Here is a 14,078-nt window from a genome sequence, read left to right as displayed (position 1 = left end):
GCTGGATCCTTCCAGAACGAAAGCTGCCAGCAACTAGGACCCTGCAAGTCCTTAGAGCCCCAGATGCCACCTGTCATCTGACACCCAGAGCCTGGGCCAATGACTTCGTTTTCCCCATGGAAAATGGCCTCCATTTCTGGCCACTCGCCCTGACCAAGAGGGTGGTGCCCAGCAAGAAATTTGCAAGCTTTGCTGGATTGCTCCAAATCGAAAGCTGCCACTTGTTGTTGTTCTATTTCTCTAGAGTCCCATCATGCTGTTCTCAGATTGCTAAAGTCCATACCTCCTCGGTGTGTTCTTATGGCTGCAGATCTTCACAGCACAGACGCTTTCTTCTGCATGCTGTTCTTTCCCAGTTCAGGGCTCCTTCAAGGCTCTCCCTGAATGGCTACGCCGCCCCCTTTTATCCCAGTTCTCTTCAATGCTCACAGCTGCAGCCCATCAAGGACAACCAGGACCTGTGGGACAGATATTCAAATAGAATCCATTTCCTCTACTCTAGCCAGTAAGTACTACCCTACAAGTCCTCAGAACCCCAAAGGCCACCTTTCATCTGACACCCAGACCCTGGGGAAAGGACTTCTTTTTCCCATGGCAAATGGCCTCCCTTGGCAGCCACTCACCCTGGCAGAAAGTGGGAGCCTAGCTAGAATGATGCAATCGTTGCTGGATTTTTTCCAAAAGAAAAGCTGCCAGCAACTAGGGCCCTGGAAGTACTTAGAGCCTCAAACGCCACCTTGAACATATTACTGAGACCCTGGGGAAAGGACTTCGTTTTTCCCATGGAAAATGGCCTTCATTTGTGGCCACTCGGCCTGGCAGGCAGGGCAGTGCCAAGCCAGGAATCTACAAACTCTGCTGGATCCTTCCAGAACGAAAGCTGCCAGCAACTAGGACCCTGCAAGTCCTTAGAGCCCCAGATGCCACCTGTCATCTGACACCCAGAGCCTGGGCCAATGACTTCGTTTTCCCCATGGAAAATGGCCTCCATTTCTGGCCACTCGCCCTGACCAAGAGGGTGGTGCCCAGCAAGAAATTTGCAAGCTTTGCTGGATTGCTCCAAATCGAAAGCTGCCACTTGTTGTTGTTCTATTTCTCTAGAGTCCCATCATGCTGTTCTCAGATTGCTAAAGTCCATACCTCCTCGGTGTGTTCTTATGGCTGCAGATCTTCACAGCACAGACGCTTTCTTCTGCATGCTGTTCTTTCCCAGTTCAGGGCTCCTTCAAGGCTCTCCCTGAATGGCTACGCCGCCCCCTTTTATCCCAGTTCTCTTCAATGCTCACAGCTGCAGCCCATCAAGGACAACCAGGACCTGTGGGACAGATATTCAAATAGAATCCATTTCCTCTACTCTAGCCAGTAAGTACTACCCTACAAGTCCTCAGAACCCCAAAGGCCACCTTTCATCTGACACCCAGACCCTGGGGAAAGGACTTCTTTTTCCCATGGCAAATGGCCTCCCTTGGCAGCCACTCACCCTGGCAGAAAGTGGGAGCCTAGCTAGAATGATGCAATCGTTGCTGGATTTTTCCAAAAGAAAAGCTGCCAGCAACTAGGGCCCTGGAAGTACTTAGAGCCTCAAACGCCACCTTGAACATATTACTGAGACCCTGGGGAAAGGACTTCGTTTTTCCCATGGAAAATGGCCTTCATTTGTGGCCACTCGGCCTGGCAGGCAGGGCAGTGCCAAGCCAGGAATCTACAAACTCTGCTGGATCCTTCCAGAACGAAAGCTGCCAGCAACTAGGACCCTGCAAGTCCTTAGAGCCCCAGATGCCACCAGTCATCTGACACCCAGAGCCTGGGCCAATGACTTCGTTTTCCCCATGGAAAATGGCCTCCATTTCTGGCCACTCGCCCTGACCAAGAGGGTGGTGCCCAGCAAGAAATTTGCAAGCTTTGCTGGATTGCTCCAAATCGAAAGCTGCCACTTGTTGTTGTTCTATTTCTCTAGAGTCCCATCATGCTGTTCTCAGATTGCTAAAGTCCATACCTCCTCGGTGTGTTCTTATGGCTGCAGATCTTCACAGCACAGACGCTTTCTTCTGCATGCTGTTCTTTCCCAGTTCAGGGCTCCTTCAAGGCTCTCCCTGAATGGCTACGCCGCCCCCTTTTATCCCAGTTCTCTTCAATGCTCACAGCTGCAGCCCATCAAGGACAACCAGGACCTGTGGGACAGATATTCAAATAGAATCCATTTCCTCTACTCTAGCCAGTAAGTACTACCCTACAAGTCCTCAGAACCCCAAAGGCCACCTTTCATCTGACACCCAGACCCTGGGGAAAGGACTTCTTTTTCCCATGGCAAATGGCCTCCCTTGGCAGCCACTCACCCTGGCAGAAAGTGGGAGCCTAGCTAGAATGATGCAATCGTTGCTGGATTTTTCCAAAAGAAAAGCTGCCAGCAACTAGGGCCCTGGAAGTACTTAGAGCCTCAAACGCCACCTTGAACATATTCCTGAGACCCTGGGGAAAGGACTTCGTTTTTCCCATGGAAAATGGCCTTCATTTGTGGCCACTCGGCCTGGCAGGCAGGGCAGTGCCAAGCCAGGAATCTACAAACTCTGCTGGATCCTTCCAGAACGAAAGCTGCCAGCAACTAGGACCCTGCAAGTCCTTACAGCCCCAGATGCCACCTGTCATCTGACACCCAGAGCCTGGGCCAATGACTTCGTTTTCCCCATGGAAAATGGCCTCCATTTCTGGCCACTCGCCCTGACCAAGAGGGTGGTGCCCAGCAAGAAATTTGCAAGCTTTGCTGGATTGCTCCAAATCGAAAGCTGCCACTTGTTGTTGTTCTATTTCTCTAGAGTCCCATCATGCTGTTCTCAGATTGCTAAAGTCCATACCTCCTCGGTGTGTTCTTATGGCTGCAGATCTTCACAGCACAGACGCTTTCTTCTGCATGCTGTTCTTTCCCAGTTCAGGGCTCCTTCAAGGCTCTCCCTGAATGGCTACGCCGCCCCCTTTTATCCCAGTTCTCTTCAATGCTCACAGCTGCAGCCCATCAAGGACAACCAGGACCTGTGGGACAGATATTCAAATAGAATCCATTTCCTCTACTCTAGCCAGTAAGTACTACCCTACAAGTCCTCAGAACCCCAAAGGCCACCTTTCATCTGACACCCAGACCCTGGGGAAAGGACTTCTTTTTCCCATGGCAAATGGCCTCCCTTGGCAGCCACTCACCCTGGCAGAAAGTGGGAGCCTAGCTAGAATGATGCAATCGTTGCTGGATTTTTCCAAAAGAAAAGCTGGCAGCAACTAGGGCCCTGGAAGTACTTAGAGCCTCAAACGCCACCTTGAACATATTACTGAGACCCTGGGGAAAGGACTTCGTTTTTCCCATGGAAAATGGCCTTCATTTGTGGCCACTCGGCCTGGCAGGCAGGGCAGTGCCAAGCCAGGAATCTACAAACTCTGCTGGATCCTTCCAGAACGAAAGCTGCCAGCAACTAGGACCCTGCAAGTCCTTAGAGCCCCAGATGCCACCAGTCATCTGACACCCAGAGCCTGGGCCAATGACTTCGTTTTCCCCATGGAAAATGGCCTCCATTTCTGGCCACTCGCCCTGACCAAGAGGGTGGTGCCCAGCAAGAAATTTGCAAGCTTTGCTGGATTGCTCCAAATCGAAAGCTGCCACTTGTTGTTGTTCTATTTCTCTAGAGTCCCATCATGCTGTTCTCAGATTGCTAAAGTCCATACCTCCTCGGTGTGTTCTTATGGCTGCAGATCTTCACAGCACAGACGCTTTCTTCTGCATGCTGTTCTTTCCCAGTTCAGGGCTCCTTCAAGGCTCTCCCTGAATGGCTACGCCACCCCCTTTTATCCCAGTTCTCTTCAATGCTCACAGCTGCAGCCCATCAAGGACAACCAGGACCTGTGGGACAGATATTCAAATAGAATCCATTTCCTCTACTCTAGCCAGTAAGTACTACCCTACAAGTCCTCAGAACCCCAAAGGCCACCTTTCATCTGACACCCAGACCCTGGGGAAAGGACTTCTTTTTCCCATGGCAAATGGCCTCCCTTGGCAGCCACTCACCCTGGCAGAAAGTGGGAGCCTAGCTAGAATGATGCAATCGTTGCTGGATTTTTCCAAAAGAAAAGCTGGCAGCAACTAGGGCCCTGGAAGTACTTAGAGCCTCAAACGCCACCTTGAACATATTACTGAGACCCTGGGGAAAGGACTTCGTTTTTCCCATGGAAAATGGCCTTCATTTGTGGCCACTTGGCCTGGCAGGCAGGGCAGTGCCAAGCCAGGAATCTACAAACTGTGCTGGATCCTTCCAGAACGAAAGCTGCCAGCAACTAGGACCCTGCAAGTCCTTAGAGCCCCAGATGCCACCAGTCATCTGACACCCAGAGCCTGGGCCAATGACTTCGTTTTCCCCATGGAAAATGGCCTCCATTTCTGGCCACTCGCCCTGACCAAGAGGGTGGTGCCCAGCAAGAAATTTGCAAGCTTTGCTGGATTGCTCCAAATCGAAAGCTGCCACTTGTTGTTGTTCTATTTCTCTAGAGTCCCATCATGCTGTTCTCAGATTGCTAAAGTCCATACCTCCTCGGTGTGTTCTTATGGCTGCAGATCTTCACAGCACAGACGCTTTCTTCTGCATGCTGTTCTTTCCCAGTTCAGGGCTCCTTCAAGGCTCTCCCTGAATGGCTACGCCGCCCCCTTTTATCCCAGTTCTCTTCAATGCTCACAGCTGCAGCCCATCAAGGACAACCAGGACCTGTGGGACAGATATTCAAATAGAATCCATTTCCTCTACTCTAGCCAGTAAGTACTACCCTACAAGTCCTCAGAACCCCAAAGGCCACCTTTCATCTGACACCCAGACCCTGGGGAAAGGACTTCTTTTTCCCATGGCAAATGGCCTCCCTTGGCAGCCACTCACCCTGGCAGAAAGTGGGAGCCTAGCTAGAATGATGCAATCGTTGCTGGATTTTTCCAAAAGAAAAGCTGCCAGCAACTAGGGCCCTGGAAGTACTTAGAGCCTCAAACGCCACCTTGAACATATTACTGAGACCCTGGGGAAAGGACTTCGTTTTTCCCATGGAAAATGGCCTTCATTTGTGGCCACTCGGCCTGGCAGGCAGGGCAGTGCCAAGCCAGGAATCTACAAACTCTGCTGGATCCTTCCAGAACGAAAGCTGCCAGCAACTAGGACCCTGCAAGTCCTTAGAGCCCCAGATGCCACCTGTCATCTGACACCCAGAGCCTGGGCCAATGACTTCGTTTTCCCCATGGAAAATGGCCTCCATTTCTGGCCACTCGCCCTGACCAAGAGGGTGGTGCCCAGCAAGAAATTTGCAAGCTTTGCTGGATTGCTCCAAATCGAAAGCTGCCACTTGTTGTTGTTCTATTTCTCTAGAGTCCCATCATGCTGTTCTCAGATTGCTAAAGTCCATACCTCCTCGGTGTGTTCTTATGGCTGCAGATCTTCACAGCACAGACGCTTTCTTCTGCATGCTGTTCTTTCCCAGTTCAGGGCTCCTTCAAGGCTCTCCCTGAATGGCTACGCCGCCCCCTTTTATCCCAGTTCTCTTCAATGCTCACAGCTGCAGCCCATCAAGGACAACCAGGACCTGTGGGACAGATATTCAAATAGAATCCATTTCCTCTACTCTAGCCAGTAAGTACTACCCTACAAGTCCTCAGAACCCCAAAGGCCACCTTTCATCTGACACCCAGACCCTGGGGAAAGGACTTCTTTTTCCCATGGCAAATGGCCTCCCTTGGCAGCCACTCACCCTGGCAGAAAGTGGGAGCCTAGCTAGAATGATGCAATCGTTGCTGGATTTTTCCAAAAGAAAAGCTGGCAGCAACTAGGGCCCTGGAAGTACTTAGAGCCTCAAACGCCACCTTGAACATATTACTGAGACCCTGGGGAAAGGACTTCGTTTTTCCCATGGAAAATGGCCTTCATTTGTGGCCACTCGGCCTGGCAGGCAGGGCAGTGCCAAGCCAGGAATCTACAAACTGTGCTGGATCCTTCCAGAACGAAAGCTGCCAGCAACTAGGACCCTGCAAGTCCTTAGAGCCCCAGATGCCACCAGTCATCTGACACCCAGAGCCTGGGCCAATGACTTCGTTTTCCCCATGGAAAATGGCCTCCATTTCTGGCCACTCGCCCTGACCAAGAGGGTGGTGCCCAGCAAGAAATTTGCAAGCTTTGCTGGATTGCTCCAAATCGAAAGCTGCCACTTGTTGTTGTTCTATTTCTCTAGAGTCCCATCATGCTGTTCTCAGATTGCTAAAGTCCATACCTCCTCGGTGTGTTCTTATGGCTGCAGATCTTCACAGCACAGACGCTTTCTTCTGCATGCTGTTCTTTCCCAGTTCAGGGCTCCTTCAAGGCTCTCCCTGAATGGCTACGCCGCCCCCTTTTATCCCAGTTCTCTTCAATGCTCACAGCTGCAGCCCATCAAGGACAACCAGGACCTGTGGGACAGATATTCAAATAGAATCCATTTCCTCTACTCTAGCCAGTAAGTACTACCCTACAAGTCCTCAGAACCCCAAAGGCCACCTTTCATCTGACACCCAGACCCTGGGGAAAGGACTTCTTTTTCCCATGGCAAATGGCCTCCCTTGGCAGCCACTCACCCTGGCAGAAAGTGGGAGCCTAGCTAGAATGATGCAATCGTTGCTGGATTTTTCCAAAAGAAAAGCTGCCAGCAACTAGGGCCCTGGAAGTACTTAGAGCCTCAAACGCCACCTTGAACATATTACTGAGACCCTGGGGAAAGGACTTCGTTTTTCCCATGGAAAATGGCCTTCATTTGTGGCCACTCGGCCTGGCAGGCAGGGCAGTGCCAAGCCAGGAATCTACAAACTCTGCTGGATCCTTCCAGAACGAAAGCTGCCAGCAACTAGGACCCTGCAAGTCCTTAGAGCCCCAGATGCCACCAGTCATCTGACACCCAGAGCCTGGGCCAATGACTTCGTTTTCCCCATGGAAAATGGCCTCCATTTCTGGCCACTCGCCCTGACCAAGAGGGTGGTGCCCAGCAAGAAATTTGCAAGCTTTGCTGGATTGCTCCAAATCGAAAGCTGCCACTTGTTGTTGTTCTATTTCTCTAGAGTCCCATCATGCTGTTCTCAGATTGCTAAAGTCCATACCTCCTCGGTGTGTTCTTATGGCTGCAGATCTTCACAGCACAGACGCTTTCTTCTGCATGCTGTTCTTTCCCAGTTCAGGGCTCCTTCAAGGCTCTCCCTGAATGGCTACGCCGCCCCCTTTTATCCCAGTTCTCTTCAATGCTCACAGCTGCAGCCCATCAAGGACAACCAGGACCTGTGGGACAGATATTCAAATAGAATCCATTTCCTCTACTCTAGCCAGTAAGTACTACCCTACAAGTCCTCAGAACCCCAAAGGCCACCTTTCATCTGACACCCAGACCCTGGGGAAAGGACTTCTTTTTCCCATGGCAAATGGCCTCCCTTGGCAGCCACTCACCCTGGCAGAAAGTGGGAGCCTAGCTAGAATGATGCAATCGTTGCTGGATTTTTCCAAAAGAAAAGCTGCCAGCAACTAGGGCCCTGGAAGTACTTAGAGCCTCAAACGCCACCTTGAACATATTACTGAGACCCTGGGGAAAGGACTTCGTTTTTCCCATGGAAAATGGCCTTCATTTGTGGCCACTCGGCCTGGCAGGCAGGGCAGTGCCAAGCCAGGAATCTACAAACTCTGCTGGATCCTTCCAGAACGAAAGCTGCCAGCAACTAGGACCCTGCAAGTCCTTACAGCCCCAGATGCCACCTGTCATCTGACACCCAGAGCCTGGGCCAATGACTTCGTTTTCCCCATGGAAAATGGCCTCCATTTCTGGCCACTCGCCCTGACCAAGAGGGTGGTGCCCAGCAAGAAATTTGCAAGCTTTGCTGGATTGCTCCAAATCGAAAGCTGCCACTTGTTGTTGTTCTATTTCTCTAGAGTCCCATCATGCTGTTCTCAGATTGCTAAAGTCCATACCTCCTCGGTGTGTTCTTATGGCTGCAGATCTTCACAGCACAGACGCTTTCTTCTGCATGCTGTTCTTTCCCAGTTCAGGGCTCCTTCAAGGCTCTCCCTGAATGGCTACGCCGCCCCCTTTTATCCCAGTTCTCTTCAATGCTCACAGCTGCAGCCCATCAAGGACAACCAGGACCTGTGGGACAGATATTCAAATAGAATCCATTTCCTCTACTCTAGCCAGTAAGTACTACCCTACAAGTCCTCAGAACCCCAAAGGCCACCTTTCATCTGACACCCAGACCCTGGGGAAAGGACTTCTTTTTCCCATGGCAAATGGCCTCCCTTGGCAGCCACTCACCCTGGCAGAAAGTGGGAGCCTAGCTAGAATGATGCAATCGTTGCTGGATTTTTCCAAAAGAAAAGCTGCCAGCAACTAGGGCCCTGGAAGTACTTAGAGCCTCAAACGCCACCTTGAACATATTACTGAGACCCTGGGGAAAGGACTTCGTTTTTCCCATGGAAAATGGCCTTCATTTCTGGCCACTTGGCCTGGCAGGCAGGGCAGTGCCAAGCCAGGAATCTACAAACTCTGCTGGATCCTTCCAGAACGAAAGCTGCCAGCAACTAGGACCCTGCAAGTCCTTACAGCCCCAGATGCCACCAGTCATCTGACACCCAGAGCCTGGGCCAATGACTTCGTTTTCCCCATGGAAAATGGCCTCCATTTCTGGCCACTCGCCCTGACCAAGAGGGTGGTGCCCAGCAAGAAATTTGCAAGCTTTGCTGGATTGCTCCAAATCGAAAGCTGCCACTTGTTGTTGTTCTATTTCTCTAGAGTCCCATCATGCTGTTCTCAGATTGCTAAAGTCCATACCTCCTCGGTGTGTTCTTATGGCTGCAGATCTTCACAGCACAGACGCTTTCTTCTGCATGCTGTTCTTTCCCAGTTCAGGGCTCCTTCAAGGCTCTCCCTGAATGGCTACGCCGCCCCCTTTTATCCCAGTTCTCTTCAATGCTCACAGCTGCAGCCCATCAAGGACAACCAGGACCTGTGGGACAGATATTCAAATAGAATCCATTTCCTCTACTCTAGCCAGTAAGTACTACCCTACAAGTCCTCAGAACCCCAAAGGCCACCTTTCATCTGACACCCAGACCCTGGGGAAAGAACTTCTTTTTCCCATGGCAAATGGCCTCCCTTGGCAGCCACTCACCCTGGCAGAAAGTGGGAGCCTAGCTAGAATGATGCAATCGTTGCTGGATTTTTCCAAAAGAAAAGCTGCCAGCAACTAGGGCCCTGGAAGTACTTAGAGCCTCAAACGCCACCTTGAACATATTACTGAGACCCTGGGGAAAGGACTTCGTTTTTCCCATGGAAAATGGCCTTCATTTGTGGCCACTTGGCCTGGCAGGCAGGGCAGTGCCAAGCCAGGAATCTACAAACTGTGCTGGATCCTTCCAGAACGAAAGCTGCCAGCAACTAGGACCCTGCAAGTCCTTAGAGCCCCAGATGCCACCAGTCATCTGACACCCAGAGCCTGGGCCAATGACTTCGTTTTCCCCATGGAAAATGGCCTCCATTTCTGGCCACTCGCCCTGACCAAGAGGGTGGTGCCCAGCAAGAAATTTGCAAGCTTTGCTGGATTGCTCCAAATCGAAAGCTGCCACTTGTTGTTGTTCTATTTCTCTAGAGTCCCATCATGCTGTTCTCAGATTGCTAAAGTCCATACCTCCTCGGTGTGTTCTTATGGCTGCAGATCTTCACAGCACAGACGCTTTCTTCTGCATGCTGTTCTTTCCCAGTTCAGGGCTCCTTCAAGGCTCTCCCTGAATGGCTACGCCGCCCCCTTTTATCCCAGTTCTCTTCAATGCTCACAGCTGCAGCCCATCAAGGACAACCAGGACCTGTGGGACAGATATTCAAATAGAATCCATTTCCTCTACTCTAGCCAGTAAGTACTACCCTACAAGTCCTCAGAACCCCAAAGGCCACCTTTCATCTGACACCCAGACCCTGGGGAAAGGACTTCTTTTTCCCATGGCAAATGGCCTCCCTTGGCAGCCACTCACCCTGGCAGAAAGTGGGAGCCTAGCTAGAATGATGCAATCGTTGCTGGATTTTTCCAAAAGAAAAGCTGGCAGCAACTAGGGCCCTGGAAGTACTTAGAGCCTCAAACGCCACCTTGAACATATTACTGAGACCCTGGGGAAAGGACTTCGTTTTTCCCATGGAAAATGGCCTTCATTTGTGGCCACTTGGCCTGGCAGGCAGGGCAGTGCCAAGCCAGGAATCTACAAACTGTGCTGGATCCTTCCAGAACGAAAGCTGCCAGCAACTAGGACCCTGCAAGTCCTTAGAGCCCCAGATGCCACCAGTCATCTGACACCCAGAGCCTGGGCCAATGACTTCGTTTTCCCCATGGAAAATGGCCTCCATTTCTGGCCACTCGCCCTGACCAAGAGGGTGGTGCCCAGCAAGAAATTTGCAAGCTTTGCTGGATTGCTCCAAATCGAAAGCTGCCACTTGTTGTTGTTCTATTTCTCTAGAGTCCCATCATGCTGTTCTCAGATTGCTAAAGTCCATACCTCCTCGGTGTGTTCTTATGGCTGCAGATCTTCACAGCACAGACGCTTTCTTCTGCATGCTGTTCTTTCCCAGTTCAGGGCTCCTTCAAGGCTCTCCCTGAATGGCTACGCCGCCCCCTTTTATCCCAGTTCTCTTCAATGCTCACAGCTGCAGCCCATCAAGGACAACCAGGACCTGTGGGACAGATATTCAAATAGAATCCATTTCCTCTACTCTAGCCAGTAAGTACTACCCTACAAGTCCTCAGAACCCCAAAGGCCACCTTTCATCTGACACCCAGACCCTGGGGAAAGGACTTCTTTTTCCCATGGCAAATGGCCTCCCTTGGCAGCCACTCACCCTGGCAGAAAGTGGGAGCCTAGCTAGAATGATGCAATCGTTGCTGGATTTTTCCAAAAGAAAAGCTGCCAGCAACTAGGGCCCTGGAAGTACTTAGAGCCTCAAACGCCACCTTGAACATATTACTGAGACCCTGGGGAAAGGACTTCGTTTTTCCCATGGAAAATGGCCTTCATTTGTGGCCACTCGGCCTGGCAGGCAGGGCAGTGCCAAGCCAGGAATCTACAAACTCTGCTGGATCCTTCCAGAACGAAAGCTGCCAGCAACTAGGACCCTGCAAGTCCTTAGAGCCCCAGATGCCACCTGTCATCTGACACCCAGAGCCTGGGCCAATGACTTCGTTTTCCCCATGGAAAATGGCCTCCATTTCTGGCCACTCGCCCTGACCAAGAGGGTGGTGCCCAGCAAGAAATTTGCAAGCTTTGCTGGATTGCTCCAAATCGAAAGCTGCCACTTGTTGTTGTTCTATTTCTCTAGAGTCCCATCATGCTGTTCTCAGATTGCTAAAGTCCATACCTCCTCGGTGTGTTCTTATGGCTGCAGATCTTCACAGCACAGACGCTTTCTTCTGCATGCTGTTCTTTCCCAGTTCAGGGCTCCTTCAAGGCTCTCCCTGAATGGCTACGCCGCCCCCTTTTATCCCAGTTCTCTTCAATGCTCACAGCTGCAGCCCATCAAGGACAACCAGGACCTGTGGGACAGATATTCAAATAGAATCCATTTCCTCTACTCTAGCCAGTAAGTACTACCCTACAAGTCCTCAGAACCCCAAAGGCCACCTTTCATCTGACACCCAGACCCTGGGGAAAGGACTTCTTTTTCCCATGGCAAATGGCCTCCCTTGGCAGCCACTCACCCTGGCAGAAAGTGGGAGCCTAGCTAGAATGATGCAATCGTTGCTGGATTTTTCCAAAAGAAAAGCTGGCAGCAACTAGGGCCCTGGAAGTACTTAGAGCCTCAAACGCCACCTTGAACATATTACTGAGACCCTGGGGAAAGGACTTCGTTTTTCCCATGGAAAATGGCCTTCATTTCTGGCCACTTGTCCTGGCAGGCAGGGCAGTGCCAAGCCAGGAATCTACAAACTGTGCTGGATCCTTCCAGAACGAAAGCTGCCAGCAACTAGGACCCTGCAAGTCCTTAGAGCCCCAGATGCCACCAGTCATCTGACACCCAGAGCCTGGGCCAATGACTTCGTTTTCCCCATGGAAAATGGCCTCCATTTCTGGCCACTCGCCCTGACCAAGAGGGTGGTGCCCAGCAAGAAATTTGCAAGCTTTGCTGGATTGCTCCAAATCGAAAGCTGCCACTTGTTGTTGTTCTATTTCTCTAGAGTCCCATCATGCTGTTCTCAGATTGCTAAAGTCCATACCTCCTCGGTGTGTTCTTATGGCTGCAGATCTTCACAGCACAGACGCTTTCTTCTGCATGCTGTTCTTTCCCAGTTCAGGGCTCCTTCAAGGCTCTCCCTGAATGGCTACGCCGCCCCCTTTTATCCCAGTTCTCTTCAATGCTCACAGCTGCAGCCCATCAAGGACAACCAGGACCTGTGGGACAGATATTCAAATAGAATCCATTTCCTCTACTCTAGCCAGTAAGTACTACCCTACAAGTCCTCAGAACCCCAAAGGCCACCTTTCATCTGACACCCAGACCCTGGGGAAAGGACTTCTTTTTCCCATGGCAAATGGCCTCCCTTGGCAGCCACTCACCCTGGCAGAAAGTGGGAGCCTAGCTAGAATGATGCAATCGTTGCTGGATTTTTCCAAAAGAAAAGCTGCCAGCAACTAGGGCCCTGGAAGTACTTAGAGCCTCAAACGCCACCTTGAACATATTCCTGAGACCCTGGGGAAAGGACTTCGTTTTTCCCATGGAAAATGGCCTTCATTTGTGGCCACTCGGCCTGGCAGGCAGGGCAGTGCCAAGCCAGGAATCTACAAACTCTGCTGGATCCTTCCAGAACGAAAGCTGCCAGCAACTAGGACCCTGCAAGTCCTTACAGCCCCAGATGCCACCTGTCATCTGACACCCAGAGCCTGGGCCAATGACTTCGTTTTCCCCATGGAAAATGGCCTCTATTTCTGGCCACTCGCCCTGACCAAGAGGGTGGTGCCCAGCAAGAAATTTGCAAGCTTTGCTGGATTGCTCCAAATCGAAAGCTGCCACTTGTTGTTGTTCTATTTCTCTAGAGTCCCATCATGCTGTTCTCAGATTGCTAAAGTCCATACCTCCTCGGTGTGTTCTTATGGCTGCAGATCTTCACAGCACAGACGCTTTCTTCTGCATGCTGTTCTTTCCCAGTTCAGGGCTCCTTCAAGGCTCTCCCTGAATGGCTACGCCGCCCCCTTTTATCCCAGTTCTCTTCAATGCTCACAGCTGCAGCCCATCAAGGACAACCAGGACCTGTGGGACAGATATTCAAATAGAATCCATTTCCTCTACTCTAGCCAGTAAGTACTACCCTACAAGTCCTCAGAACCCCAAAGGCCACCTTTCATCTGACACCCAGACCCTGGGGAAAGGACTTCTTTTTCCCATGGCAAATGGCCTCCCTTAGCAGCCACTCACCCTGGCAGAAAGTGGGAGCCTAGCTAGAATGATGCAATCGTTGCTGGATTTTTCCAAAAGAAAAGCTGGCAGCAACTAGGGCCCTGGAAGTACTTAGAGCCTCAAACGCCACCTTGAACATATTCCTGAGACCCTGGGGAAAGGACTTCGTTTTTCCCATGGAAAATGGCCTTCATTTGTGGCCACTTGGCCTGGCAGGCAGGGCAGTGCCAAGCCAGGAATCTACAAACTCTGCTGGATCCTTCCAGAACGAAAGCTGCCAGCAACTAGGACCCTGCAAGTCCTTAGAGCCCCAGATGCCACCAGTCATCTGACACCCAGAGCCTGGGCCAATGACTTCGTTTTCCCCATGGAAAATGGCCTCCATTTCTGGCCACTCGCCCTGACCAAGAGGGTGGTGCCCAGCAAGAAATTTGCAAGCTTTGCTGGATTGCTCCAAATCGAAAGCTGCCACTTGTTGTTGTTCTATTTCTCTAGAGTCCCATCATGCTGTTCTCAGATTGCTAAAGTCCATACCTCCTCGGTGTGTTCTTATGGCTGCAGATCTTCACAGCACAGACGCTTTCTTCTGCATGCTGTTCTTTCCCAGTTCAGGGCTCCTTCAAGGCTCTCCC

Source organism: Agelaius phoeniceus, chromosome 33 (genome assembly GCF_051311805.1).
Source record: "Agelaius phoeniceus isolate bAgePho1 chromosome 33, bAgePho1.hap1, whole genome shotgun sequence".
Taxonomy (NCBI): domain Eukaryota; kingdom Metazoa; phylum Chordata; class Aves; order Passeriformes; family Icteridae; genus Agelaius; species Agelaius phoeniceus.
Note: the sequence above shows the minus strand (reverse complement) of the source record.